Source organism: Alosa pseudoharengus, unplaced genomic scaffold (assembly GCF_046254945.1).
Source record: "Alosa pseudoharengus isolate Yale_2024_CS ecotype anadromous, Long Island Sound unplaced genomic scaffold, YU_APseudo_1.1 YU_APseudo_1.1_scf_4, whole genome shotgun sequence".
In the NCBI taxonomy this organism is placed as follows: domain Eukaryota; kingdom Metazoa; phylum Chordata; class Actinopteri; order Clupeiformes; family Clupeidae; genus Alosa; species Alosa pseudoharengus.
In genome coordinates this window covers 120,537-141,374 of record NW_027468774.1, presented here as the reverse complement: position 1 = coordinate 141,374, position 20,838 = coordinate 120,537, and the positions used below count along the sequence as shown (strand labels likewise).

The 20,838-nt window shown below is 44.0% G+C and overlaps 1 pseudogene; it reads left to right on the top strand.

Moving 5' to 3' along the window:
* Nucleotides 1-942: 942 nt before the first annotated feature.
* On the top strand, nt 943-4,172 carry LOC143102047 (uncharacterized; annotated as a pseudogene).
* The last annotated feature ends 16,666 nt before the right edge of the window (nt 4,173-20,838 follow it).

Sequence of the window (20,838 nt, the reverse complement as noted above, 5' to 3'; positions counted from 1 at the left end):
TTCCCTGCAGACATGCAGTGGACATGGACATAGCCTGCCTGGATCTAAATCAAAAAGTTGGAATTTGGATGTCCAAGTTCCGGTATATCAACTCCCCTACTTTAGGTGCTCATTTCCCCACAGACATGTGGTAGAGGGTGCCTACCTGGATCCATGTCACTACCAGGACATCACATGGCTGCCTGACAGACTTTAGGTGCTCATTTCCCCCGCAGACATGCAGTGGAGATAGCCTGTCTGGATCTAAGTCAAAAAGTTGGAAGTTGGATGTCTATATTCCGGAATATCAACTCCCCCACTTTGAGTGCTCATTTCCAGGCAGACATTCAGTGGAGGGTCCCTTCCTATATTTCCAACAAAGAGACATCACCTTCCGGGAATTAGCCCTAATGATCAATCTAAAGCACCCCTCCCATGAGCTTTCCTTCACGACTGATGCATGCCTTCCAAGGCTTCATAACTGCAGCACACAACCATGGGGCTCCATGCCTCTGGTCTACCTGTATAATTCCAAAAAAAAACAATGTCACCTTCCAGGAATTAGCCCTAAGGTTCACCATAGGCATGGAGCCCCATGGCTGTGTGCTCCAGACATGAAGCCTCAGAGGGTGTGCTTCAGTCGGGTAGGGTAAGCTCAGTGGGTGGGTGATTAAGCCTGGTACTGACAGCTAAATCCAGGAAGTTGATGTTGCTTTTTTGGAATTGAGAGTGAGGAGTAGTTGTCATGTTTTTTTGGCCCTGCCCCCAATGCCATTTTGAATGTCAAGCATCAAGCTGCCTCGGCTGTCACCGCGATAGATAGAGAAGCACAACAGAGATTTTGGTACTTTGTATTTCGCAATGCCTACAACATGCTGCGTGAAGAACTGCCACAGCAGGTCGAACGATCAACAGGGGAACAAGACTGGAGTCAGTTTTTTTCAGTTCCCTTTATGGAAAAGGATGTATGGAGAGCAAGTTGCTGAGGTGACCAAGAGACGTCGAATGGCCTGGGTAGCGGCGATGAGAAGAAGGGACATCACTTTCGACAACATTTCGAAGAGTATGCGAGTGTGTTCTCGGCATTTTCACTCGGGTAAGCTCTCAATATATTTCATAAAATGTGTTTATTTTGTTGACTGCTAAAGCTAGTCTATCTATCTGAAGAGTGTGTGTCCTTGTTAGGCTACGTAAACTTTACTCTATCGCTACTAACGTTAGCTATGATACTACGTTAGCCACCTACTTGCTAGTGCTACTTTGTAACATAAACTGTAGCAGCAAACATAAACTGCCAACTTTGTAACGTTGGTTGCGCTACATACAAGATATTTTGAGATGGACATGATATTTAAGTTCGTCTCTGATGTTTTTGTTGGATGTGTTTGTCTCACAACACAGTGGTTCTCCTTGCTAACTTTGCCCACTTCCCTCACTTCCCTCTACTACATGTCACCTTAATGTTCACTTTTGTTATGCCAGCTTACCTTTGTTTTAGTTTTTTTGCCAATTACAGTAATGGGTTGTGTAATGGGTCTACCAGATGATGCATCATGTAAATTCACACCTTTTCATAATTACTCTACTTTAGGTGAACCATCCTATGAAATGCTGGAGAATCACCCAGACTGGAAGCCATCTTTGTTGTTGGGCCATGATGATGTTCAGATGACTGATGAGGCAAGGTTTTAGCAGAGCCTGAAGCGTAAGGTGGTGGCTGAGGATTTGTATGCTGAGCCACTGCAGGTGCAACCAAAGAACCTGGATGCTGAGCTGCCGCATCCAGGGGAGCTGGATGCTGAGCCGCCCCAGGTGCAACCAGAGGACATGGATGCTGAGCCGCCCCAGGTGCAACCAGAGGACATGGATGCTGAGCCGCTGCAAGAGCTTCCAGAGGACCTGGATGCTGAGCAGCCAGTCATGACCAGTGCAGAATGTGAATTCTGCACTTCGAAGCAAGCCCTGCTCGTCAGTCTGTTGGAGGAAAACAGACAGCTGAAGGAGGAGCTTGAGGAATACAGGATGGATGAAAGGTTTCTGAGGGGTGATGATGAGAAAGTGAAGTACTACACTGGACTTCCTAACTTTGCAATTTTTCAGGCAATGTTGCTCAACATCCTACCCTACCATATATCCATCAAGGAAAGAGAAAGCTTACAGCATTCCAGTGCGTCCTGTTGACCCTGATGCGTCTCAGGTTAGACCTGCCTTTTCAACACTTCAGTCACCTGTTTCAAGTTCACAGAACAACAGTCGGTGTTGCTTTTCAAACGACTATTGAAGTGTTGTATGCCCGGCTGTCTCCAATTGTGCACTGGCCAAGCAGAGACTGTTTGATGGTTAGTATGCCCCACCAGTTCATCGAATCATTTGGAAAGCATGTTGCTGCAATTGTGGATTGTTTCGAAATTTTTATTGAAAAACCGTGTAATCTTCATGCAAGAGCCCAGACTTTCTCCCAGTACAAACACCACCACACTATGAAATACCTTATTGTCATCACACCACAGGGTTTCATTTCATTTGTCTCAAAGGGATGGGGTGGGCGCACTAGTGACAAACATCTGACTGAGAATTGTGGTTTCCTGTGTGATGGGGTGAGCTCAAATGGCGACATGATTGGGGGTGTGGCACCAATTGATCCATCAGGTGTTCACCATTGACGAACATGCATGCCATTTATAAGCAGCAGTGTTGTGGGCTGGGAGTGAGACGGCAGCTCACGTTTGTGGCAGACGCATTGTTTGGCCATATTTTGGGAAAGTTCGTAAAGAACGGCAAGAGTGGAAACTTGGCTTTGTGATCGTTTCACTGTGTTTCCTCCTTATTTCCTCGTTTCCTCCTGTAGTAAAGGGTGTCTCATTGGAGGATCATAGTACTTCATAGTACTTCCGGGTTGTGGGCTCAACGCATCGCCACAGCAGGTAGTCTGTCGGTTGCTGCTTTGCTGCTCTGCTGTTTGGCTGTCTATCCGCCGCTCTGCTCGGTGCCGGTCGGAACTTCAGGCTGTATGGTCTTTCTTGCTACGTGCTTGAGGGCTGGGATAATTGGTCTTGGCCGCGCATCTCCACCGTACCTGCTGCTATCTCTCGCTGCTCATACTACTGCTACTGCTTTCCTACTGCTGGGCGATCGGTGTGCTTGCTGTTTGCAGTGTGTCTGTTGACTGTGTGAGTTTGCGTGTGTGCGTGGTTAAAAGTTAATTGAAGATAGAGTGCGTGGGTTTGTGCTTGACTGTGTAGCGTGTGAGCGTGTATGTGTGAGCGTGTGTGCGTGAGCGTGTGTGTAGCATAATCTACGTGTCCGCCTGTCTGTGTCTGTTGGTTTGTCTTGTATTGTCATTTATCATTTCTGTAAGTTGGGGTTATTGTGGGTTTTGTTTCCCTGTTTCTTTTTATTAATTTGGGGAATATGTAATCAGTATTGGCTTGGGCAAATTCCATCTGGGGCAGTAGTACAGAATTACATGTGGGCCTTTTGTTTTCTGTTGACGTTGTTTCCTTTTGCTGTGCCCCTTATTTGGTGAATTGGTTTTGTATTTAATTTGTGGTGTGTATGCCGGGTCATGGCCCTTGTATGGTTTGCCGTGCTGTGAAGAACCAACTTTTGAGTGTCCATATTGCACTGCTGCACTTTCGCCTCCGGGCCCATTCGCTGTTGTACCGATTACATGAGTTTCTTTTAACTAAATGTTTGTTTTACCTGGTCATGAGCATTTAATAAAATTAATGTATTTTGAGGAGTCCTGCATCTCTTGCCCTCATTCATTCATTTGAGTGACCTGTGGTGGGTGACTAGGTGGAGTGCTTGGGGGAGCTAAGTAGGATCCAGACTCTGGTATTAGGGACTTGGTCCTGCCATACTAGATAAACTGTTACCGGGTGACATTGTGTTAGCAGATCGAGGGTTTAACATCAGGGAAAGTGTGGGAATGATGTGTGCTGAGGTGAAGATACCTGCTTTCACAAGGGGTCGTGCACAGCTTGATGCAAAAGATGTTGAGGAGACCAGGGCTATAGCTCACCTTCATGTGGAGAGAGTGATTGGTCTTGTGCGCAACAAGTACAGAGTCTTAGACAGTTGTACCCATCCATATGATTCTGCCTTGTGAGGGTGAGGATGTAACGTTTTTAGACAAGATTGTAATCATTTGTTGTGCCTTTACCAACATGTGTGAATGTGTCATTATTTGAAATGTATAAAACAAATTTATGCTTTGACTGAGTGTGAAATAAACATTTGAAACATATATGATTTTACTGTATTTTATTTACAGGTAGATTAAAAAACAGATGTGTTTGAATAACCATCAGGAAAAACATGCAAAGTGCAAGAACATGTAGTGCATGAATAAGCAGTGCAAACATAAATAGTAAAAAGAGGCCAGGGTAAACGAATAATTTACTATTAACATTTCAGTTAAATTGATGTAAACGTTAATGGTGGGGGGGGGGGGGGCTGAGGAAGAAAACAAGACGAGAAGGTAAAACGTTGATATTATGTTATTGCTAAAGTAAAGTTGGCAAAGCCAAGGAGCGTCAGTGGGGAGGGTGTCCACAAGCCCCACTGCAGGATGCTGATGCTTGGGAGGTAGGTTGTTTTGTGAAGTGTTTTGCCACTAGTTCTGGAAGACACACCTCAGTAAAGAACTCCTAGGCCTTCTGTAGACGTGGCTCCCAAAATGGTGGTGCGCAGAATCGCACAGTCCCTCTTTGTCCAGACAACAAACTCACAGTGCATCCTCTCTGTAACAAACATTTGTGTCTGGACCTGGCTGTATTATGGATGACTTGTTTTCAAATGCATCTGCCCTTTCTGATACAGAGGGAAGCTGCTGTCGTTGGAGGAGCATGCATCAAGAATGGTGCTGTCCTTGTATTTCGCAGGACACTTGATCTCAATGTAGCCTTTTCCACAGCAAGTGCACTCCACAATTGCATCTGGTGATGCTCCTACTTGTGGAAATGCAGGATTTACAAAAAACCCACAGGTCTGCACCTCCTAGTTGTGGTGTTTTTGGTTGGTCCTGGAAATGTATTCCTGCCTTGCCCTCCTCCTGTTTGATGCCCCAAGTGGTGGCTGCTGTTCCTGGGCCACGCTGAGGGTAGCAGACTCTCTTCACAGTAGACAGGGCTGGTGAGTGGATGTCGGTGGCATAAACACTGTGCATGGAGGAGGCTGTAATTCTCCCTGCTCGTGCCACAAACCACAGCGAGGATGTGTGCTGCCCCCTTGTCCTTTGCTCGATCTGTGCTGCCTGTATGTTTGTAATATTAGCAATGCCTCCTAATGCCTGGCAGTGCTGGCGCAGAGCTGAGAAATCGGAGGTGTCAAGTGTGCGTGTACCATGCAGATTTGCCAGGGACTTCAAGTCTCTGATGGGGAGAGTGGGGTCACGGTATTCATCACAGTACCTTGGCGTCACACTGAGAACAACTGACCTTGTGCCTGTTCTGTGTATGTCACTGTAGATCTTGTCCATGTCTTCTGATGTTGGTGCTGGGGTCAGAGTTGTAGCTTTGGTTGCACGTGTTCTGAAAGCAGGTCTGCTGTGGCTCTCACCATTGATGACGCTGTTCAAGGACCGGCGTTTGGCTGCAGCTGATGTGAAGTCTATCTTGTGACCAACCTCTGGATGGACTTTGTTGATGTTGCCTGGTAACATCCAGTAGGCTGGTTCATCAGTCACTGTGGCCTGTTCCTTTAGTCGCACTGATGCCTCCACCTTGAAAAGAAGGGCCCCAACATGTGTGCAAGACTCAGCAACACCAGCCATGCAGGTGCAGTGAGCAGACACCACCTCCCCAGAAGGTGCAAGAATGACCCACGGTGTCAGAGGAGGTTGACTGAGGCGCTGTGAATGCATGACCTGTAAAAAGATTAAATAAAGTAAATAAATTAGAGAAGCAGTATATCATACGCACCGTCAGTGAGTCACTATAGCCCAGTGTTACTCATTGCGCGGCTCACAAGCCACATGCGGCTCGTCAAGCTATAATTGGTGGCTCGCAGATTTCGCCAAATTTGGTTTTACTCATTTTGAGTAGGCCTAAACTGTTCGCCAAAGGCCATCATCTCTGGCCCCAGCTTGATAAAAACAAAAGTAGGCTCTGATTTAGCCTAGTCTACTTCAACAAGGTGATCTTAAGTTTCGTTCTGCTTACAGTATCTCACTGCCACTGCAACGCCTTTGAATGCAATCCGCTGCCCTGTTTACAAATGCTACAGTGGACTTAAACTGCCACCTTGTGGCTATAAGTTGTAATACATTTCACGCAGCTGTATGAATCACGGCAAGCGCGAATGAAGTGGCCACTTCTAAATGGGACCCACTGTAAGTTTTTTTATTTGAAAGCAACACCAAAGAGTTTTTTATACCTTAAAATAATGTTTCCAAAATCGTTTCATTGGTTCATCAACTCGTAACAGGGTGAACGGCAATTCTGCATTCGCTCAGGCTTCGGCTCTGATCGGCCGCCCAACGGGTCGTCCACCTGATCCTCCGTCCCTGGCCAACCGTCCACCTGACCCTTAGTCTCTGACCGGCCATCCGCCTGACCCTCAGTCCCTGTCCGGCCGTCCACCCGGCCGCCCGCCTGACCCTCCTGCCGTTAGCCCCCTCCACCCACCCTGTTTGGACCTTTTTTTGTTTGGGCCGTCTGGAATCCGGCCCTTGGAGGGGGGGTAATGTAAGGGTCCTGTCGTGTTTGTTTTCCCTATTTAGTGTTTTCCTTCATGTCTGCTTCTCTTGTTTACTTCCTGTGTCCTGTTCCATGTGTTTCTGTTCCCTGTGCCCGTGTCTCCGCCCCTCACCTGATCCGTGTTACTCTGTTAATTATGGTTTCCACCTGTCTTGTTTTACCTTGTTCATTGTCCACCTGTGCCCTGTTACCCCTGTGTATTTAAACTCTCTGTCTCCCCTCAGTCTTCGTCGGTTATTAGTCTATGTGGTTTGTGTTTAAAATAAAGATTCTTGCAACTCTTGCAAGATTGCCTTGCCGTACTTTGCCCTACGTTTGGGTCAAGCCCTTGCAACCGTGACACACGGTGTTCTCACAGCCTCCACCCGCTCCGGTTGGTGGGAATAGCATAGGTGTTTAAACTGACTGGAGTCCTTATGCGGTATAATTCCTGGAATGTTTTGAATAGCTTGAGGTGTTAGGCTACTTGGGGGTCTCTAGGAGGCAACAGTTCACTGTAGCCGGCCTGGACTCTCAAGTTTATGCCTGTTTGGATAGTTTTAGCCTTATGCGGTATAATTCCTGGAATGTTTAGAATAGCTTGAGGTGTTAGGCTACTTGGGGGTCTAGGAGGCAACAGTTTTCAAATTGGAGGTCTTGTTATGTTTAATTTCAGGAATCAGACAACTATGAGGACCAAGAAGAAGTGCCCGGAATGTTTAGAAGATTTTGCGTATTTATCACGCCACCTGTGAGATGTGTACAATCTCAACAATAAGGAGGAGAGGCGGTTGGTAATTTCAAGAAAAACATTGAGATTTGGGGGGAAACTCCGTTGCCCGATATCAAAGTGCAAAGACAAGCTGTATGTCCGGCTGGACAAGCACCTGATAAGCAAACATGGAAAGCAGCAGGGTCCTCAGTTAAAAAAAATCATGAAGAAGGCATAGAAGCAGGCGATAGAGGACAACCTCAAAACTGTGACCCAATGCCAGGCAACGCCAGTAGCAAATCTTAAAGAAGCACCAACATCAACTATCCTTAAGTACATCATGAATGATGTGAAAACAGTTCAGGAGAGCCTCTCTCATGTGTGGAAGGAGGTCAGGGAACTTCAGAAGTTGCTGCCAACAGAGCAACAGGCCTCAAAGCCTGCCACAGCAACATCCAGTTCAAAGCCTGCAACAGCCTCATGCACTCCAGCAGCATTTTCTCTGAGCCTCTCAGACACAGAGGCTCCAGACCCTGACTCAGATGCTCCAGTCATCCACAGAGGCTCCAGGCCCTCAAATAAAAGCTGCAGGCCCATCAACCGCTAGTGGGAGCCTCACACCCAACATAGGTGAGTATTACTGGTGTTACCTTCTTCAGATAGATAGATTGGAGGACTTGTACATCCATGCACATATGTGTTTATACCGACATTGTTTTTTGCTAGACCATCTGTTGGACCTGTTTGAGGCCAGCCTGGTAGGGCCTGAAAATTCCCAGAAGAGACAAAGAAACCTTAGACAGAGAAGGGCTTATGTGAAAAAATTCCTCTTGCACATATCAGGGACGCAGGGGGACATTAATAAGAGACTGAACTTTTTGGCTGACATCAATAAGTTGACTGGGTATGTAGCTCTCATTTGATCTTGCCAAATAGAAGTCATTACATTAATTACTTAGAGTTCTCATCAATTGAATTGCTTTTGCCACCATTAACCCACGCAAAGCAGCAGGCCCAGACAACATACCAGGCCGAGTGTTGAAGGACTGTGCAGAAGAGCTGAAGGATGTTTTTACAGACATTTTCAACACCTCTCTGGAGCAAGCAGTCATCCCATCACTTTTCAAAGCTGCCACCATCATACCCGTGCCAAAGAAATCATCACCATCATGCTTCAATGACTACCGTCCTGTAGCACTCACGCCCATAATCATGAAGTGCTTCAAACGGCTAGTCATGTCACACATCAAAGCCACCCTACCCCCCACCCTGGACCCCTTCATCTGCTCTGCCCTCCATCCAGCCCTCACCCACTTGGACAATAAAGACTAATATGTGAGAATGCTGTTCATAGACTTCAGTTCAGCATTCAATACCATAATACCACAACAACTCCTCAGCAAACTGGACAAGCTAGGATTCAGCACCTCCCTCTGCAACTGGCTGCTGGACTTCCTGTTGCAGAGACCACAAGCACTCTGACCCTGAGCACGGGTATGTGTTGTAGTGAGCCACACCCTTGCTGTGTGTTGTAGTGAGCCACACCCTTGCTGACCCTGAGCAAGGGTGTGTGCTCAGCCCCCTGCTCTTCACACTGCTAACACATGACTGTACAACCACTCACAGCTCCAACCATCTGGTGAAGTTTGCGGACGACACAACACTGGTGGGCCTCATCACTAAGGGCGATGAGGCTCACTACAGAGAAGAAGTAGACCTGCTGGCCAAATGGTGCAAAGACAACAACCTCCTGCTGAATGTCAGCAAGACCAAGGAGATTGTTGTCAACTTTCAGAGAGGCCACAAACAACTGCCACCACTGTCCATCGACGGAGATGCTGTGGAGAGAGTGAGCAGCACAAAATTCCTGGGGGTGCACATCAGCGACGACCTCTCCTGGACCAACAACACAGCATCACTGGCAAAGAAAGCCCAGCAGCGCCTCTACTTCTTGCGCAAATTGAAGAAGGCAAGTGCCTCCCGTCATGACCATATTCTACCAAGGGACCATCGAGAGCATCGTGTCCAGCTGCATCACAGTGTGGGGCGGAAGCTGCACAGATCAGAACAGGAAGACCCTCCAGCGCATTGTTAAAACAGCTAAGAGGATCATTGGATCACCACTCCCCTCCCTGCAGGACATTTACACCACCCGCCTCACCCGCAAAGCACTAATGATTGTCAAGGATACAACCCACCCTGCACACAAACTGTTCAGCCTCCTGCCTTCTGGAAAGAGGTACAGGAGCCTCCGCTCCCGCACCACCAGACTTGCAAGTAGCTTCATCCACCAAGCAATCAGGATGCTGAACACTCTACCCACTCTCCCATTTCTGACAGCCCCCCCACCCACCAGCCAGCCAGGAACCTAGGATCCTGTCTACCGTAACCCACCCCCCCCCCAACACCTCCCCAGGACCGCCCTGTGGAACTGCACTGTGACTGCGCAGCCTAACATGTTGCTGCTTCATATCAAGCCTGATATACTTGAAATGACTGCATATCAATGTAAATATACAGTACACACAAGCACAAGTTTAAACTTCATGTAAATGCTATCAATGTTATTTATCACTGCAATGCTGCTATGTAAATATACAACACAACTACCTCTATTTTTTTGATATATATTCTATATTTCTATATTCTAATATATGTTCTATATTTCAGTCTCGCACTTTAATGTCTGTATGTGGTATGTCTGTATATTTTTATTTTTTATTGTCTATGGCTATGTCTATGTCTAAAGTATGTCTATGTCTGCATGGGAAAGTAAGAAATGAAATTTCAATTCTTTGTATGACCAGTGCATGTAAAGAAATTGACAATAAAGCCGACTTGACTTGACTTGCTTTGTTATCAGATACCTCAAAGGTCTTAATGAGAGGCTGAAGGCGACCAGCCAACAACATATCATCTTGGACATACAGTGGGCAGTGCTTTGACTTGGCCAGCGGACCGCAAGGGATCACGCAACTTTAATTTGTATTTTTCCAGTGACGCTGCAACAACCCAAACAACCGGCAGATGTCTCAAGTGAGCAGGGTGTCTCGTAAAAAGAAATGGAGCCTGGAAAACCCTACATAGACTTCACTACAGACTGGTTTAGAAATAATTTAATAGCCAGAAATATGCCTGCCCTGCCCTAATAAAGAAATATTTGGTTAACTGCGAGTGAATCCCATTTGCAGCCGTAGAAGAAACGCAGGACAAATTAAACATTCTGGTTTTCTCCGAGTGCAATGATAATATACAGACATCATTTGGACAAAATATAGAGCATATTAACATTTGTTGCTCAGCCAAATGCCTTCCTGTTACGTCCTGTTATCGCAGAGTTACAGGCGATAAACGATTTTTGACGGTCACAAGTTCACTTCATTAGCGTTTTTTTTTTTTTTTTTGATTATTAAAGAGTGTTTTTCATTTAAAGGTTTGACTTTGTGCTTATTCAGTAGAGCATTTAGTGCTCTCCCCAATCCCAGACGTTCACATTGCATGTTTGTTTGTAATGGATGCAACCGCGAGATACGCTTGTCATAGGCGCCGATACATCGAGCACCCACGTGTGCCAGCTTCCCGGCTAAATTTACATTAATTTAAAATCAAACAACGCAGTTAATGTTAAATTCAGCATCTCTCATAATGTGATTGGCTATGTTACTATCAATCCCCTACTCCATATACTAACCACCAATGAGAGCGTCTCTCGTATGAAAATTCCTGACACTTCCCACCTGAAGAATTAATGCAAGGCTTTGTCGGGTCTTCAGCCCCGAATGTTTAAAATGTATATAGCCCTGAATATCATTTTAAAAGTAGTCTGACAAAGCTTATTGTTTCATGACACAGCTAAACACTGGTACCTCATAGAACGTCTATAACATAGCCTAGGTGGTCGCAACTCACAAAAGTAAAGCAGATAGAAAGAACTCACGCAAATCTAGCCTACAACACGCAGACAGCTTCATGCGCAGGGGAGAGAGAGCGCGCACAGAGGTGCTTTATGATTGTTTGCTTCTGATGGTATCTTGCTAATTCACTAAACTGCATTAGGTGACACAAATGGTATTGCCTTTATCTTCCTTGTCTGAGCGACTACCAGGCCTATGGTTTTGATAAGTCAGATGTTCCCTGACAAAGACATTCGAAAATTAAGAATGTTTATTGACTTGAAAAATAAACTAATTTTTGTAAACTCCCTTCATTCAACATGAAGACATCGCGGTCTAGTGTGCTATGTAGATCGTTTCTCGTACCATTTAATTTCTCAGAATTTAGGTCTACTAGGCCTACAATAACGTCATCACCAAATACATCTTTTATTTTTAGTTGAACAAAGAGTAGCATAGGCCTACTGTGCACAGTGCACTGACGACTGTAGCAGCCCAAGGTAACCAGTTGTTGTAGATGAAGGGCAACCACTTGTTTCAGATAGCCTGGACAACATGTTACCTGGGTGTTGCCTACGTTATTAATTTATGGTAGCCTACAATAGTTACCGTATTTTCCGGACTATAAGTCGCACTTTTTTTCATAGTTTGGCTGGTCCTGCGACTTATAGTCAGGTGCGACTTATATATGAAAAAAATTATATAATTGAACATGTTTTTAAATGTTAATTTATATTAACTGACATGAACCCTACATGAAACATTATTGTCTACAGCCTTGAGAGAGCGCTCTCAAATGCACAAGTCGTGAAACACACGTGCATACTTACATCCTCAAATTACTGCCGGGATTCTATTTATAGCTGGGCCTCAGATTCGGACAAATAAAAGCCAGTATAATTTTGTCTCACAGTAAAACGCAAGAAATGAAGGCCTATAGCTGACTCGAATAAGCTACAAGCCATGGTCCAAATAAAGGTGCTGTGCTTTGCCCAGCCATAAATTCAAGATTCACGATAGTCTGTCCCCTAAACATTCCTCACCCGTTATCTGGACATGCATGAAAACATTTGAAAACAAAACTCACTGCCATGTAATATTTGATCGCTGTTTTGCTACTAATTATCTTTCACGTGAATACGCACAGAAAGTGAAAGTAGGCCTACTATGCGCTCCTTGTCTGTAGCTGTCTGTTCACGTCCGCAATCGATTATAACGTTCCTCAAATGGAGAACACATCCATGTTCTCTCGCGTTATATTATAGGCTGTCATGCTTCTGTGTTTGCGGTTCCTGATCGCTAAACGTTTGTTTTCCTTTCCTGTCGATAGCGGTTGATGTAGAAGCACGTAATAGGCTATAATAATTTGACTTTAGCTGTGACAAATCCTGCTGAGAGAGAGAGAGAGCAAAGAGAGAGAGGCACCCCCAAAGTGGTCCTGCGCGCGCGCGCGTGTGTGTGTCTGCATGGGGTTCAATTGAAGTCAGAGTTGGTCCGCTTTCAGGCCGCTCCATTAGCCTATTAGATTAACGTCAGACAGCGCTGTAAAATGTGTGGGAATTTCTCGCATTATGATGGCTAGCGTTGCGGGACTTTTATTAGTATGCTCAATACTTAGTAATAATTTATGCGCAATCCTGCGTGTCCAAAATGCTTGATTGCATTGCATTCTCCACATTTTTAGCTAAAATGTCATGCATTTTTGTTCAGTGAATCTTTTGTAAATTGCTTTACAATAGCGTCGGGCACTTGTCAGCAGCCTTCGGCTTGCCTCTTGCCACTATTCACTCCTTCGTCTTCAAGATTCCCTGTAGAATTCTCAATATTTTTGGCCTCAATGTGTTCAGTTACATAGTCTGTCTGTTCTTAGTCTTGGATTTTGTGAAATACATTTCTAAATATCACCTGCTTGCTGCAGCTTCGGTCTGCACGTCCTTTTAAAAGAGCATTTTTCTCTCTCGAGCATTTAATCTGCTGCCGGGTTGTCTCTCCACATCGTCCAAAATGCTTGATTGCATTGCATTCTCCACATTTTTAGCTAAATTTTCATGTATCATATCAGCATTTTTGTTCAGTGAATCTTTTGTAAATTGCTTTACAATTACCGTCGGGCCTATAGGCCTATCGCCTGGCTTGCTTCAGTCACGTCTAAAACTGCATCTTTTTCTCTCTTGTGAGCATTTAATCTGCTGCCAGCCTGTGACTCCACATCGCCCAAAATGCTTGATTGCATTGTATTCTCCACATTTTAGATACATTTTGGTGTACCACATGGTATTTTCTTTCAGTGAATCTTTTGCTTTGCAATGACCTTCCTGCCCTCCTCTTGGCTGCCTTCACTCCTTCGTCTTCATTAACATTAATCTTTTTGGCCTCAATAATTCAGTTACATAGTCTGTTTTTGGTTTTGGATTTTGTGAAATACATTTCTAAATAAATGCGACTTATAGTCCGGTGCGACTTATAAATGTTTTTTTCCTGTGAAAAACACATTTTTTGACTAATGCGACTTATACTCAGGAGCGACTTATAGTCCGGAAAATACGGTACTTCAGAATAGTTTTTTCATTTATCATTTACACGTAGTGTCCTAGCCTAAGCATAACATTGTATTAGTCTTATGTTAACTTTGTAAGCAGCATAACAGTTATTCATTTGCACACAAACAAATGTTTTCCAACATGTACCCTCGTGCATCTGTCAAGACGTCCAGTTAGCGCGAAAGTCTGTATAGCCAATATGTAGCGTGCAGATCATAGCTATAATGAAATGAGTGCTGCTCGCAAGGAAAGTAGCCTATACTCTCGTTTTAGTCAGTATATTGTTACCGTTCTCTCCTGCTGAATGGGTTATCTGATTAGGAGTTACCTACATTATTTGCCACGTAACGTTAGTAGTAATATGTGATCTTACAACAGGACGTCCAGTTAGCTGGGCAAGATCCTATTTCCGTAGTACCAGTTCAGTATGTTATGGCCGTAATGAAATGAGTAGCCTACTGCTCACTCGCTTCAACAAAAATATTACCACAGTCATGTCACGAGAGGTAATATTTTTGTTGACGCGAGCAGTAAGCTACTCATTTCACAAACACCAAAACCTACAGAAATAGTAGGCTCTTGCCTAGCTAACTGGACATCGTCCTGTTGTATATGTTATTACATGTAACAAAGGTAATAATCTCATAACCAGATGACCTAATCAGCAGTAGGCTAACTTCTATCCTGCTGATTATATCATCTGTTTATAAGATTATTTCCCTCGTTTCATGTAGTGATATGTAAACTTATAATTACATCCATCTCCCCTTGCCAGGTGTACGTGTGGAAACTGTGAACGCATGCCCCAGGAGAGAGAAAATATATGTTGCCGGGAAGTACCTCAGCTAACTAAAACTGGAGATATTTACTCAAGCTAATTTGTGCTTTCTGCTCATTCAAAATTACAAAATAACAGCATGGTCTTTATATTTGTTTTTACAGGTCATGAGAAGAATGACCCAGGTTCCGGAGGAGATAACCTGTATGATTGACCATCCTGGCCTTGAACCGGTGTGCCTCAACATATATTCTTTGCAAAATGCAATGAATATCTACAGAGCTGACCATGGGCGGTTGAGAATAAGAGGGATGGAAAGGTGAGGACAATCTGATACAAGTGTTACCAGCTATATAATATAAATCAAATGTTTTTAGCCAATATGCATTAATTATTAGTTCAGCAGGTCACGAAAACACAGTTTGATGCAAACAGTAAATGACAAAGTTTATTTTGTTTCAACACAATCATACACTGCTATACTCAAAAATATAAAATATTCAAAAAATAAATAGTAAAAAAGTGCTGATTTCTCTGAAGGCAATGCAGACACTTGGCCTACAGATCTTTGGTGAGCTGGTGCTGGGGTTTCCTTGGGCGAAGTGTCCGTGTTGTGATCCCCTCTTGTGTGGTGCTGCGCATACGGAGGGAGTTTCCGGAAACATCAGGGCAGTATGTCGGGTTCAGACCCCCCTCGACTGAACCGTGGTACATGCTCAGCGACAGCATCCTCCCTGGAAGGTCTGGGAAGCTGAGCACACAAGTCTTGGGGCACAGGAATCCGCTGGACGGCATCCACATAACAAAGGGAGTCATGGACGATCTCTTCGAACACCAGTCTTATCAGGTTAAAGACATAGCCTGTTGTGTGTGAATTAATAAGTTATTGTTATTGTCTATACCGTTGCACATTTGTTGCACAATTGTTTGTACAAAAAATATATACATTTTAAACTTACAAATTGTTGGCTCTGTCTTCACTTTGACTGTGTAACCTCCCCTTTTGGCCTTTGGAAACACAAGCCTGTACATTAGTGTAACCTCCCCTTTTGGCCTTTGGAAACACAAGCCTGTACATTAGTTCCCCTTGGCTGTCTCCTGTTGTGGGCGCTGAGCATTCTCATTGGAATGCATAGCTGCAAGGTACAACCCAAATGAAACAGCAGAAATGTTGTAACAATTGTCACTTGTCACTTTTGTAAGCACACACCAAGCAAAATACTACTATTAACTCACAGCAAAAGCATTGGCTAAACCTTTAGGCTGTGCCAAAGCTGTACTCTAACCGGTGTTGTTACAAGTGCATTTCAGTTAGAGCAGCCTAAGGGGCCGTGCACACGACGCCGGTTTTTGTGAAACCGGTAAGGTTTTGTTAGCGGTTACGCCTTGCATGTACACGACGACGGCAGTTTAGGAGACTGAAACCGATAGCTTTTGAAACCGGCTTCCGAAGTGGGAACTTGTAAAACCGCCGGCTAGACCGTGCCGTGTAGACGTGTGAAGCCGGCAATCCTATGACGACATAGCCCCACCCCTAACCCAGCCACGGCACTCGACCTGACATGTTGCTTGTCAAAACAAACCGAACCATTTATTTATCATATTAAAATGTTTTTCTTTCCCCTGTCATGATTTATATGCCTATCAGCCTTTAGTGGCTAAGTTAGAAGCACACGTTAGCTTAACCTAGTTAAACATTAGCTTACTGCATGTTAGTGTTTTCTCCAGTGGTGCTCAGACCTAATGCAATGCGTAGGCTAAGCATTTGAAATTTCACATAGCAGTCACATACCTTGAAAATGAACTTTATTAGTTTAACAGTTGAATTGAAAACCGAATTGTCTGTAGTCTCCTTATTTCATGCGACTGCTTAACCAGAGCACTTATTAGACATTCTCTGGCTTAACAAACTGTTTCAACAATGTTTTCTTCTACGCGATTCACGCGAAAATATCGTGAAGCTTCTGCACAGCGGCGCCATGGACTGGTCTGGCATATGCACTACAGCACATTTAGCCGGTTACACCTCTGTGTGTACACGCAAGGTTTTTTCTTGCCGGAGTCGTTAAAGGTGTGAAAGCGGTAAGAGAAAATCCACCTGGCGGTGTCGTGTAAACGGCCTCTAAAACTGTAATGATTTGCATTTTGATAGGCCTGATCTCACACTTTCACTGAACAAAACCTGTTTCTGTACACAATTTGTCCCCCATTCACATTTGCCATTCTAAAGACTTGATTTAAATATAAAGAGATGCATAGGGAGTGTACATACCTGCATAGCATTCCAATGAAGGGGAAAACCACATTTTTGGGGGCAAACCGCTGGATGACACTATGGAATGACTCCACAGTTGATGTCTGGAAATGATGGCTAAGATTTTCAACATCAGTAAGGAACCTCTTGTTTGTTAGGACCTTGTCGAGTCTATTCAGTGCTGATGAACCTAAGAGAAGGTCAATTTACATTGCAATTTAAAACCATGAATATTGATGAAGATACATGTGTAATCATTGTTTTACAATACTGACCTGGTTGAAGCCACTTGCTACGGTCCTTTGAGGCCTTCGGTGGATGTACACACTTAGGGAAAGCTGGATCAGAATGATTGTGGACACCTTGCATGTGGTTCAACACAGACTTCCATTTCGCTACCTTCTCTGTTCCGGAGACAGAGCTTGTGGCACACCAGTACAGGTGGTTGACTATGCTTTTATGCCACTTCTTCACCAAAGCACAGTCTTTGTCTTTGCCAATTTGTTTCAACTTCTTTGACAACCCTAATCAAGCACAGCAAGATATACAAATTGTTGTGTAATCATTGAAATGCAAGTTTAGATAGCCACTTGTGTTCAGTTATCTACGTCTTTACAACATGTTAAACAATATATAAATAAAAGGTCACATTACCTTTTGCTACATGCCATACGTCATAGTAGTGGGTGATTTTACGTTCTCTCAGGAACTTCTGGATCTGAGGGTGACGATCAGTGATCACACAGTCCAGCTTCACACCACTTCGATGTAGGAGGTCCAAGCTTCTAATAAGACCTTCCTTTTCCATGTATGAGCTTCCCCCCCACCTCGTTGCTCTGTGTAGAAAGAGACACACACACACACACACAATAGGTATCCAATAAGTAATACAATCCAATAGGTAATACAATCCAATAGGTATACAATAAGTATTTTTACATTCTGTATCAAAACACTGGATTATTTACTCACTTTTCTGACCATTTTGACCACATATGTTTCACAATGACATGACAGATAAGGCTTATACGGGTTCATAATGACACTATTGTCAGTACTACTTGTGCATATGCATAATACATTATGTTAGTCCTGATGATTTCAAATACCTGCACCAGCTGTATGTCCACAATTTCGTTGGTCTGCACATCCATCATTGTGTAGCTCCCATACTTTGCAGAATATCCTACAATGCAGAAGATTTTAAATTTTTAGTCAATAAACATGAGATGTAAGGAAACGCCTCACCTGAAATTACTGGTGTAATACACATTAAAACAGAAAGTGTACCTGGTGAGTCTGCTCGCATATCACCCCCAAGAATGACACTGTTGTCCTCACTGAGCATTTGAAGCTTTGTAGATTGCCATTCAGTCCAGCTGTGGATTATAGCTGGTTCCAGGTATGTTCTGGCATGTCTTCTGAAGGCATCATACGTGTGTTCTCAGCTTTATTGCATCAAACATCTATAAAATAATTAAAAGTAGATCAGTTGTGAAGTCATCAGTGAAAGACAAACACTTCCTGCAGGGGACAATGAGCACAATGATACCTTTTTCATCTTTGAAAATGAAGCTCCACAAAAGTAAATGGCAGCAGACAGCTGAAGGTTGCCCACAGGGGTGCTCCCAACAACTGGCTCACTTTTCCACTGTCGGAAGAACTTGCAGTGAGGGCATAGTTGGTCGATCGCTAGGAAGGACCCTCTTCTGCGTGGCAGGAATGTACAGACTTGTGCACTCAGGGCAGATCTCAAATAGGTTGAAGAGGCATTGCTCAAAAATAATGTATTTTGCATCGCCATATGATGTCACTGGTGATGTACTACAAGAGATAACTAGAATTGCGGTTCCGAGGAACTGCAAGAGTGGGTTTGATCAGTGGCACGGAACTCGGCCTCATCCAAGGATTCCAACGGTACCTCATTTATGAAAATCGGGCACACGGATCAAAAGTTGTCTGCATTAACGCAACATCCAATAAGCTAAAACGCATAAATAACATGGTTGCTATGCTGGTTGCTATGGTGGTCGCTAGGTTGACATTACAGGGGTGGTTTCTAGGTTGTTGCTAGGGTAATTAGTTAGTTGCTAGTAAGCCATCTTAAGCTGACTGCATAAAGTGATTATTTTAAGAGATACATTTTCAAACCAGAACTGTGTATAGGTCATGGTTAAAAACGTATCAGAATCTCAGAAATAATCACGTAATGCAGCCAGTTTAAGATTTTTTAAGAAGTCAGATTTTTTAAAGGCAATCAAATTTCTGCTGACTCTCTTCTGGCTGCGGTTAAAGGCCAGCGCCTCCTGAGAGGCCTGAAGGGTCAGTTCTGAGGTTGTTGGCTGCTGGAACCGAAAAAAGGACTGCATTTTCTTAAAAGACAATGTGACTGAAGTGCGGGCAAAGTTTGCACAGAAATGTACAATTTTTCCCACCCTGATCGACCTTGTCATAAAACTTGTTTAAATGATCACACGACACCTCCTTGCTGCTTTGTTGTCTACATCAGCATTTCTCAAACTTCTTTGACCTGAGGCCCAGTCAAGGCATACTTTGGGGTCATAGGGCCCACCTACATGAACCCACCCCCTCCTCCCAACCCCTATCAAATTGTAATGATATCACAATTATTATTTTTGTACTATATTGCTATACATGCACTTTAAAACAGTCAATGTTTAAAGTGCTAAGATTGTTCACAAAAGTTTGTGAAAGCATGCACATCAGAGTACTGCTTTACTCAGGGGCGGAGCTACGTGGTGGCCAGGGGGGGCCACGGCCACCACTGGTCAAAGCTTGGCCACCCTGCTGGCCCCCCCAGCTCCGTTCAGTGAAAAGTAAAAAAAAAAAGATTGCTGCCGTTTTCAACGGTACTTTGAAAGGAAGTGTAGCCTATGGTTCTAATCAAATCGTGAGTAGGCCTAGTGCAGCAGCAGCAGGGGACAATTCAAGTCATCTGTTAAAAACACTTGACAGTAGACTACTACTTAACCTCAGTGACAACAGGTGAGTTGATGATGACTTGGAACATTAATGTTAAAATGTGACACTAATCATAGCAAAGTGAGCTGCGTTGGGCTGTTCTTGTTAGGTAGGCTCTGACATTGACGTGTGAGGCTGATCAAAAATAAGCGGATGCCCGCGGTAACGCTGTTACAAAAATATTTTGATAATATTCGGGGTGAAATGCAAGCATATTAGGCACATATCTCCGGATGGCTCCAATAAAAGTAGGCTAATAGTGTCTAGCCTAGGCTACTTTATAAAAACATAATTTGCTGACTGCGTGTGGTTCTTGCCATAGCTGGTCAGGCAGAGGCAGGCTGCTGCGTTGCCTGAGTTCTTTGTTACATTGCTCCGGTAATTGCAACGAGATGAAACCTTAACTGCGTGACAGAGCAGAAGTGGGGCTTTCCAACGAGACTAAACACTTGTCTGTGCGATCAAGTATGAAAATACAAAAAATCATGAAATTAAATCAAATTGCATCATATTTAGTTTACCTACGCACCCACACTCTCGTTTGAATTAGGCTACTCGCTAACCCGTGATCGCATAGATATGGCATATCAGAAGAAAGAGGAGGCACAGGGCTATCCATTGGTACCAAGTATATCAATCCTTCTGGGCTATAAAAACAGACAACGTGACTGCAAAATAACATCATGTACAAAAACCAACGCTTCACAGCCATTACTCTCGTTTGAATTAGGCCCTACTCACGAACCCGTGATCGGATAGATAGCCTATGCCACGCATGTCAGATGAAAGAGGAGACACAGAGCTATCATTTGATACCAAGTACATCCTTCTGGGTTATAAAACAGACGAAGGGACATCAAAATAATAACTTCATATAGCTCGACTTACTTACCCCACGTTTTTGTGTGTTGTTGTGGTGGCAAAGCATGTTCATAATCCAACGCTATAATGTGTTTCTCTATGGCATAGCATGTTCATAATCCGGTTTTGAGATCCTAGCAAATTCCTACATGGCATCCA